General features: G+C 39.2%; 1 long non-coding RNA gene across 1 annotated transcript; it reads left to right on the top strand.

Moving 5' to 3' along the window:
* The first annotated feature begins 1,963 nt into the window (after positions 1-1,963).
* LOC131402843 (uncharacterized) lies at positions 1,964-3,889 on the top strand. The gene is made up of 2 exons (XR_009219009.1): positions 1,964-2,093; positions 3,390-3,889. It is a non-coding gene; the product is annotated as an uncharacterized LOC131402843 (long non-coding RNA).
* Positions 3,890-10,950: the final 7,061 nt, after the last annotated feature.

Below are 10,950 nucleotides of genomic sequence, written 5' to 3'. Positions count from 1 at the left end.
ACTAAATCTCAGAGAGTAAATACTTTGCACAGGTTCCCCAGTTAAAAGTGGAATAACTGGGATTGGTGCCCAGACAAACTGGTCCAAAGCACACAGCCTCAACCACTGTGGTAGGAATGTGAGCGAATTTTCTAGCACGCCCCGAAAAGCCTCTTCTTCTCCAGTCAGTGTGGTCTCTCACATACATATTCAATCATCAAACATTTTCTGAGTGCCCCAAAGGTGTCAGGTACTGTGTTTAGATACTGGAGGGACAAATAGAATGTTGACACAAATAATCCATGACCAATCTATAAATCAAAATTGGGTTGAGTTTATGATGAGCCAACATTTGAGGGCCATATAGCCGGGGAGAGTCCTTTCACTAAGAAATGGAGCACTCCAAAGAAGTGGGGTGTACAGAGTGGTTATATACCATCAAAGAGCATGTTTCACATGTGATTGCAATGTTCCTTTCATAATAGCCGTGACATTGACCTTTCAGCACGTTGATTGATGGACACAGTAGGTATCAGGTCTGCTGTCTCCATGGATGTGGCTGTTGTCTCGAGTTGGGTGGTCACAGGATGAGCACAGCAATCAAATCCTAGCCTAGGGAGAAATGCTTATCCTTAAGGAAATGCCAATGTGGGAGAAGTTGCATTTATCACATCAGCACCTTAGGTCATTGTTTTTGTCTTTGGGACATGTTAATTGCTTAAAGCTGATATACAATGGATGAACAGAGGCTACAGGCCCCTTTTGGGGGGGAAAAAAAAACAAGGTCAAGCCTAATTAGTTTTACACCAAATGGCTTCCTCATATGCTCCAATATATCCTATTGCTTGCCATTTATTTATGAAGAAGAAGGATAGTCTCAGCTTTAAGGAGCTCACTGTCAATGAGACATGAAAAAAACAACAGTTAAGAAAAAGTAGATAAGTACAAGGTCCCCGAGTGGCGACATCAAAAGGGGTCTCTAAATGGAGACCTCCCAGGAAAAGTGTCCAAGAGGAAGGAACATTTGACATGAGTTTAGATTGAGACATAGGAATTAAGTTGATCAAAAAAGAGGGTAGGAAGACAGAAGAAACACATATAAAAAGACAGATATAAAGGATGCTAAGGATTTCAGAGTATGGGGGTATTTTTAAGGCTGGAAAAAAGCCAACATGTAGGAAACAGTGGGTGATGAGGCTAAAGATGAGGACAGCAAGAGAAAGCCTGCGTGTCCAGCTCAGGAGTCTGAATGTTCTCTCGGATGCTCTGAGCAGTCATTGTAGCAGTCTAAGCAGATATCAGATTTAAGCAAATTTAGATTCTAGAAGGTAACTCTGGAGGTATTGTGGAGGAAAGATTAGAAGAAATTAAGACTGGAAGTAGAGGGACCTGTTGGGAGACTGGGCAGCGATCCAGATAAATAGGCCTTGGTTCAGGCCAGGGGTCTGCAGGTGGAGGAGGCCAGGAGGTGGGAAGCAGTGCTGGGCTCCTGGAGGAGGAAACTGAGCTGCCTCTCAGTCACAGGAAGACTGTGCCTGTCATGGCCTCCCCACCCCCATGCCCAAACGCCATGTTCCTTTCTACGTCTGTACCTTTCCCCTCTTCTTCCATTTGAAATCCTCATTCTTTCTTCCCTCCACCTGCCCAAAAGTGATCCATTTGAGGACTTGATCTAGTCTACCTCTCCTAAGGAGCTGTCCTTAATTACATTTTCTGAATAACATTCCCAATTTTTTTAGGTTCTGTAATACAACATACACTAAATACCTTGGCAGAACCTAATTACATCTTGCAAACAGTTTCATGTATGTGGAGGAGCTTGGAACCTTATAATTCTTTGTATTTTCTTCAATACCTACCACAAATATCTTGCACATATAGGTCAATGGATGTCCAGTAAAGTTCAATAAAGAAGAAGCACCTTTTATAAGCTAAGAACTTTTATGAGCTCAGTTATTCCTTTAGATCAGCTGCTGGAACCATTTGTCTTTCTCCACAGGTCAACAGTGTTGCCCAGCACAAATGAATTTTACACCTTCTCAAACTCAATAGAGCAAAGATGGAACTTCATTCCCCCTGCAAGCCCTACTGCCCCAGAGAAAAGCAAAAACAACGTGTGACATCTAATTCTTTCTTCACATTCTCATGTCAAATTGCAACTGTTTTCCAGATGCTAACTGGTTTTCATTCTTAAAACTGACAGAAAAGATTCTCATTATTTCTTTCTTTCCTTTTTTTTGGGGGGAGGAAGGTCAGCCTTGAGCTAACTTCTGATGTCAATCCTCCTCTTTTTGCTGAGCAATATTGGCCCTGGGCTAACATCTGTGCCCATCTTCTTCTACTGTATATGGGATTCCGCCACACCATGGCTTGACAAGAGGTGCATTGGTGCGCGCCTGGGATCTGAACCTGTGAACCCGGGGCTACCACAGCAGAGTGTGCGCAATTAACTGCTGTGCCACCGAGCCGACCCCTCTGTTTATTTCTAAAGCTGAAATGTCTAAATCGTTCTCCAGGCTAGTTGGAGTTTCCATAAAATGAAAATGTACATTCCAGAAAAATCCTTAACTTTCCAGAATAATCCTTAATATATTATGGTAAACACCTTGGCAAAATGTCACTGATTTTCAATGTCAGTGCCTCCACAAGGGTATCCTTGCATTGTGGTCCCTCCCAACCACCTCTCACTTTGCCCCTCCCCAGGCTCATGGGCTCAAAGTGTTTACTGAGCACTAAGAATGATCAGAGTCTGAGGGAGACTTCAAGGATTGTCTGTTTTCTGACCCCAACCATCTCTCTCCATCTCTCCTTTAACCTCTATTTTTCTTACTCTGGTTTCTACTTTAGTTCTTTACTTGTCTTGTGAATTTTTGTTTTGTGGCTTATAATTACCATGTAAATTCATATTACTTTTTGCCTTAGAGTTTAGAAAGAACTTACATTAAACAAGGTTTTTTTCCCAGCTCTTTGATGTGTCTAATACCTTCCAACGCAATTCAAGTGGCTTCTTGTTCTTATATCTCCATCATTATTCCTTCAGAATTATGTTCACCCCACACTTTTGATCTGACCAATGATGCTTTACTCTTTAAACTTTTCTATGCCAAGAATCCCATGAGGAATCCCTCAAGCACCATCAGCTAGGCAACCCCACATTCCTCACATCTGTTTCTGATACCAGCTCTGATATCTGTTCCCCAGCATTGAACCCACCATATATGGGGTTAAATCAAAAAGCACTCATTCCCCCTTCTCTGCTTCTCTAAGTTATATTCACATGTAGATATGGGTTGTTTTACCCTTTGTGTTCCTGAATTCCACAAGACAAATGGAGGTAATAAATTGTTGAAAGCCCAGGTGTCTACAAACTGAAACTCTGACTAATTACCAGTTCTTGTGGTTTGTTACAGGGAGACTGAGATCTCAAAATTATCAAGAAGCTGAAGCTCCCCAACTCCCGCTTCCTGGCGCCGAATCCACCATTCATCACAGGGACAGACAAACAGAGGACACCTGCAGCTCCCCTAACTCAGCTAAACGCAGGCTGATGGGAGGACGCCGAACTGCAAAGCCGCAGCTCCCCTCCCCCACCTAAAACCTTGTAAACTGTAATCGTTAATTGGCAGCAGTTGCCGTCCACACCCCAAGGCCAAATTTCTGGTGATGAGAGAAGATTGGTTGATGGAGCCCTAGATCTCCCGCTGTAGATAGAGATGACAGCCGGCTTGGCGCCAGAAGACTGGGATCACTCCTCCAACAAATAATCAGTCACCAAGGATATATTATTTCCCACAGACTTTCCTTTAAAAGCCTCAACTCCTAATGCCTCAGGAGGACTGTGGATTTTGGGGCATGTGCCCACTACAGCCTCATTTTGCTGGCAAAATTAAACCACTTTTCTTTTCCTCGGTCCCTGGTCATTGCGTTCATTGATTCGGCTACGGTGACAGGGTCCTGGGTTTTTCTGGCTACATTTCCTTGATTTGTTCCTAAATAAAGATGTTTCTGAAACTAATAATAAATTGTACCAACTGGTCATTGTATAAAAATCACTATCACAGATATTTTAAAGAGAACAAATGGAAAAGAATATTAAATTCTTCAGATAACTTTGCAATCAAATGAGGCATTGAGGGGAGCAGGGGGCACTGATTAGACCAGGATCCTAAGAGAAGAATTTTAAGTCAATTTCAAATGAGGTTAAAACTGGAATGAGCAAGTATATTACCAGTTATCTGAAATCATAAGCATTTCTCTGACCTTTGAGAATTTATTTGCATATAAACTGTACCACATGTGGGGTAAGAGTGCTGATATTGTTTAATTTCTTTTTATTATTCAGCACTTGGTAATAGATGTGGCTATTCACAATTAATAAATATAATGTGGAGAGACTCAACTTTCAACTGCCTGATATTATCAATTCTTACATAAAGCTAGAGTTTTAAAGATCAAATTTCATTCTAGTTACCTCTCAACTAGTCCACTTATGTCAGAAAGATGTTGAGTTTTAGGAAAATACTTCAAAACACAAATTTTATATGTAATTTCAAAAGCAAAAAATTAGTTAAAAACTGGGTGGTAACCAGTTTTGCTACCATATATTAATATTTAGCATGGGAGCAAACATTTTTAGAGAATATAATTGATATTTGCCTGTTTGTATATTGTAGAATGTTAAAGGAGTTACAGTTTTAATAGTATTTCAAATACCAGAGAATAAAAAACAGAATTGTGTCAGTTTTATGAAATAGTTTTTTAGACATAGCAGATTTTCAGAGCACATTATTTGAAAATAAAACAATCAGTTAGTGAGGTTTAAGCAATGTGGTTTTATTTTAAACTTGCTCATTCTATAGGAGCATCAATAAAAGCCCTCCAGGAGTAGGTGACCCTCTTTCTTCCTCATGAGCACCAGCTGTATTTTCTTTAAGCATCAAACTCTCTGGCAACACCACAACCCTCAACTCCGTTTAGTTGAGAAAATTCTTTATGAGTCATGTGTTTTTTCTAGGGGTATGGAGCTCCCAGACTTATTAACTACAGAGAGAGTAAGAGTCAGAACACATTCAACAAACTCCATTGTACTCAGGTGAGAGGGCAGGTGACTGAACGCACATCTGAAGAAGAACTTAGAGGATGCTTTCTGACTCTGCTTCGTGCCTCTGACTAAGCTGTCCTAGACATCCCCGTTACGGCCACGGAAAAACACAGGCAGCCTTGATGGACCAGAAATCCTCCTATGGCCATCATTTGTACAGAGTAAACTGGCTTAAGACCTCTCGTTTCCTGCTGCAGTGGTAATTTACAGACATACAGAACTGCCATCTAGTGACTAAGAAGAAAACAGCAAGGTGCTTTACAAGAAAAGTGAAATTGTGAGTTTTTTAAAGAAGAACAGTGAAGCACTAAAGTTGGTAAAGTTGACACAAGGTGGCACACGAAAGTTATAATGAACCTGAAAAATGTGTAGGTGAACTAATCAGTTGCTCTCTCTGCCTCTAAAACATGTCTTGACATCTGACTCATAAATAATATAGTTTAAATATAGTAGAATAACTTTGGAAATAAACTTCTCATCTCATCTCATCCAATGCTGTTGGCAGGACCTGGTATTAAATAGCCAGACGGTGAGTACCCATGTTGAAGTACCATTTTTATCACGGTGGAGAGAATATGAGGCATAAAACCCAACAGACTGATGTTCAGATCTTCCCTCTTATCCTTGATCAATTTTGTAAACATGGTTTTCTTTATCAGTTAAATATGAATTATAATAGTTACTTTAAAAGATTACTGTAAGAATTGCATGAGATAATACAATAAAGGAACCGGTGCACAGTAGATTGACAGTTAATTCTCCTTCTTTGTCTCTCTTCTATGACACATACACAAATCATCTAAGAAGAGAACCCGCCTATACAATAAACTCATAACAAAGAGTCAATAGCTCCAGAAGTAAGGAACATCATTGTCGAGTGCTTAACCTCAACTGCTTCCAAATACTGTTAACTCTCAATTAGTTTTATGTGTTTTCTGTCTTCCAGACACTTCACTGTCTACAAAGAAAGGAGAAGGTGTGAAATTTAAATTCATCCATTTCACCCTCGAATGGCCAAGCTGTAATATCAGGTGTTTTAAATCACCTAGTTCATCAGGTTTTCTGCTTATTACTGTATATTTTACCACGGTTCATAGCCCGAGAAAAATAGAAAATCATCACAATTTTACACACGTGAATATATATCTTGACTATTACAGCTGGAATCTTAATATATAATAATAAATATAAAATTATATAATTATATATATAAATTATATAAAATATAATAAATAATATAATAATAATAAATTAACATGTTGTACATGTTTTGTCCTTGTTGATAATATAGAATACTTTTGTCCAGATTTTCTTTGGCATTTTCATATATAATGAAGAACTCAGTAATATATGCCCTGGAGATAAGGATTCAGAAAAATCTAACATACTATCCTAGTCATGCCTCAAAAAAAAAAAAAAAGCTATAAAAATAATGAGAGGATATTTTGAAGGCACTATTATTCTTATTTCCAGCTTTGTTTCCCTTTACCTCTTTTTAATCTTTCTCCATCTTATTCGCTATTTGCTAATCATCTCACAGTAATTAAGTAACCCTCAGCTGAGTCCACCATGCCTCTTCAAGTGCCCCAGCCTGATGTAGGTCTCAGCTTTGACAAAAAGAAGCTGGGAAAACCTGTTTTGTGGCACTATTCTTAAGAGTATCTTTACTCTTACAATAATAGCTATAGTTTTGAGAGGCACCAATGGATTACAAAATGAAGTACTCGACCAATGTTGTATCCTCATTTTCCCTCCAGGGGAGCACAACTTTCATGTGAAATGCAGGGCTGCTGGTTTATTGTTTTTTCCTTTCAAGATATTTTATTACTTGTAAAACATAATAGGGTTAATAGTGATATGTGAGTAACAATATAAACTTACAAACTGGAAAAACCTGCTATTTTAGTGTCATAATTTTATATACTGTAATAAGCAGTAATACTTTCATAATGTAGTATCTTGATAGATCATAAATTTTTTCCTGGATCATTTTTATGCTAATTCATTTATTAGATTCCTAAATTTATACTTTTATGATCTTTATTTTCAATAAATATAATTAAAGGGACATCAGTTGTTCTTGACAAGTGAAAGGTCACAAAACATTTTTGATAATTTTTAAGTTTAAGGAGGATATGTCTGCTTCTTTTTAAAAGAGAAGTCATTTAATATTTGGAAAAGTTTTCAAAAATCATCAAATTCTTTAATTTTACAGAAAGGAATACTACATTCCAGAGAGCCTAAGTACATTTTCACACACTACCCAGAAACAGACCTGGGCCTAGAACTCATGTCTCAGTCGCCTGACTTCTACTGGACCACACTCAAGAGAGCACACCCTCTTCTTACTGGTAATTTCTAATACTAAGTTATTTTCAAAAGCCGAGTTGGGAGAAAGTATAAATAAATTAAACAGATAGTTTTATATAAAAAGTAGCAACTGCTATCCACAATTTCTATCCCATATGAGTGTTTCCTTTCTTGCAGGTTTCCTTTTTTTAATAGTGAGTCCATTTTGGTACAAGAAAAAAAGACATAAAATGTGGCTTCTTTAGTAACAGAAAAAAAAGCTGTGAAAATTAAAAAGACACTAACTAATGTTTCATCTACTAAAGCAACTTAAGAATATTATTTGATTTTAGAAAAGCTCTGAGAGATTTTGTTAAAAATCATATCCTTGTCATTATTAGTCCAACCAAGCACATTTCCACATGACATCTCCTAGAGTGGCCAGTTTTCTGCTGGATCCAGTTGTTGTCAGGTCCAATGTTCTGGCTGGGTAGAGAATGATGCAGCTTCTGAAAAGCATGTGCTCAGTTCCACTTCAAGGTTGATTTCCTCTGCAAAGTCTAAGTGGAAGAAAACATCCCCTTCCACCTGATTGGATTCCCCTGCAGGCTTAGAGAAACAAGGTGGCCTAGCCAGCTGGGCAGACAGGAAGATAAATCAGAGTTTGTCACAATTTTATGACAAATAAGAGAGAAAAGGATTCCACATCCTAACAAGATCTTCTTACTTGTTGAACAACATCTGAACATTTTTTTCGGAGTTTCCAAAATAGCAGATTGAGATTCTATGTTGGAAAGGAAGAAGATAGTCAGTATACTAAAAAATAAATTTTCTCATTTTCTCAATCAGAAAATAGAACTAAATAAAATATATCTTTAGCTATAAGTACCAAAAACATCCAGTTTATCTTCCAGTTATACTTCTGTGTTATGAGAACATGACTGCTTTTCAATATATTTAATATGTACAGTGACTAACACTCATGCCGTTAATTACTTTTGGAATTAGAATAGCCCTATGCCCTTATTGACAGACATCAATCATAATTACTTTTCTCAATTCCTAGTTTCTATTTTGTGCCAGAAAGTACCTGCTGAGACATTCACTTTTTATATTATTCACTTATCGTAAGTCTGTACAATGATAGATGACAACTCAGCCATCTTGAAGGATGGGGTCTCAAATGCCACATCTCACTATTGACAAATCACCTTCTGGTTTGAATGAGAGATGATGAGCACTGTCACCAGAGACATTCGGGAGAAAGGGATTGTGCTCCTTTAGTCTGTCCTTTAGGAGTCTGTGAGACTGCAAATTCTTCATACTAGAAAACCTGAGGGATAACCAAGTCTAGGAATCTTTTTAAAGCTAGGGGACACTTTCTTCTACGTGAAGCTTGCAGCGATGTTTACAAACATAAGAAGAAAAACAAAAAGCCTTCAGGAATCCCCAGTGCTCCATGGATCGGAGTCTGAAAACCACTCGTCTTTTCCATCCTCCACGTTTTACAGATGAGACATAACACAAGCAGTTGGTGGCAACCTGAAGACTAGACTTCATCTCCTGACTGTCACGTCACTCCCACCTCCGACTGCTGTGCAGACCAGACACCTGACAAGATACAGCAGTCACTCCTGGGGATAATTTAGACATTCCCAATTTAGCAACATTTTAGTTGATGTACGTGACAAGGCTATAGAAAAACAAAAGGTATTTACTACCTAAATTGTATAACGTATAGTTAAATGACATTGAAAGTTTTCATTTCACTTACAGCACAATTTTGATGGGCCCAGGGGCCTTCTTTCATCTGCTCACCCTCCCTGACATCTCAAACCTTCTCTGCATTTCTGCTCTTGCTCACTGTGCTCCAGCCACACTGGCTTCTTGCTGCCCACTGACATCCGAGTCACAGTCCCTCCACAGCATCTCTGCAGCCCTGGGACATCTGCATGTCCTCCTGCCCTGTCTCTTCCCTCTGGGCCTTGCTCCAGCCTCCCTGGGCTCTCTAAAGTAGCAACCCACTCATTCCCTAGCTCTCCCCATTGCCTGTCACTTACCTTCTTCATGAAACAGATCATCACATGATAGACTATGTAATTCACTTGTCTGCCTACTTAGCCATTATCTCTCTTACCCAACAAAAACAAACTCTGTGAAGACAGAGATTTTGTAGAAAATTTTTTCCTTAGTGTATCCCAAGCCTGGCATAGAGTAGGTGTTTAAATATTTGTTGAGTAATTGTAGGAGGGAATGAAAGGAGTAATCAGAAGAATGAGCACAGCATGGAAGTAGGTGAAACCATGAAGAGTGGGCATCCTGGGAAGGGAAAGAGGGAGGAAAGATTTTATATCTGGCAACACAGATACCACTGTGCCTTTACTACTTCCTGCATGTCAGCTTGTCGATGTAAATAATCCATAATCAAACTATAAATAAAAATTGGGGTGAGTTTATTATGAGCCAACTTTTGAGGACCGTGGCCCGGGGCCTTCCTTCCCTAAGGAAGGAAGGGCAACAAAGAAGTGGGGTGTACAGAGCAGTTACATACTGTCAAAGAGAAAGTATCACATATGATTGCAATGTCTCTTTTACTATAAGAAGATCCGCCCTGCCAGGTTGCCCTGCCAGAATAGATATAGATGGACACAGCGGGGAGCAGGTCTGCTGTCTCGATGGGCTTGGCTGGTGTCAGGTCTGTTGTCTGGAGCTGGGTGGTCACAGGATGACTGCAGCAATCAAATCCTAGATTAGGGAGAAATGCTTATCCTTAAGACAATGCCAGTGGCGGGGAAGTTGCATCCTTATCTTAAAGGCATTTACTCTTCTCTTTGGGACATGGCAAAGCAGTTACACAATGCAGGCCACAGGCCTTTTTGGAAAAACAAATTCAGGCCGAATTAGCTTTACCCCAAATGGCTTCCTCATATACTCCAATATATCCTATTGCTTGCCATTTATTTATCAAGCTCAAGGTGTGTCTTTCAAACAGAAATGATTAAGAATAACATGAAGTAGTCACTTACCAACAGATGTCACTGTGGCAACAGAATATTAACAAGTGGCCTTCAAATATAACCATTTTCCCAAATACTATATTTCACTGAGTTAATCAAAAAGGGATTCTTCTCTCTTATACTGACAAATCTCCACTCTGAACTTAGCACTAGAGGTAGTCAATTTTGAATAAAGACCTTTAACATCAAAGCCAGCCAATAGATCCTATTAAAGCAAATCCAAACTCTGGAACACTTGTGTTTTCAGTCACATGCAAATCCTCTCAAACTCAAGATAGGGTCCCGGCTTTGTGCAGATTGAGAAAAGCTTCTCTTCCTCTGTTTCTATTCAGATAGTTCAGGGAAGAGCCCAAAGGGTCTCCTGGTGGAACACGAACAGCTCTTTACATTAGAAATGCAGGCAGTGTTTCCTAGAGTCTTTTCTATAGGCCAAGACATGCTGACTTGCCCAGAGGAGCAAACTTCTGGGCTCCAACAGTAAATAAGACTGTGTGCAGTTTACCACACCAATGAACTACAAAGATGTATCAGGAAATATTTTGAACACCCACACCTAAGCTCTCA

The sequence above is a fragment of the Diceros bicornis genome, unplaced genomic scaffold (assembly GCF_020826845.1).
Source record: "Diceros bicornis minor isolate mBicDic1 unplaced genomic scaffold, mDicBic1.mat.cur scaffold_311_ctg1, whole genome shotgun sequence".
Taxonomy (NCBI): Eukaryota; Metazoa; Chordata; class Mammalia; order Perissodactyla; family Rhinocerotidae; genus Diceros; species Diceros bicornis.
This window is presented reverse-complemented; position numbering and strand designations above follow the sequence as displayed.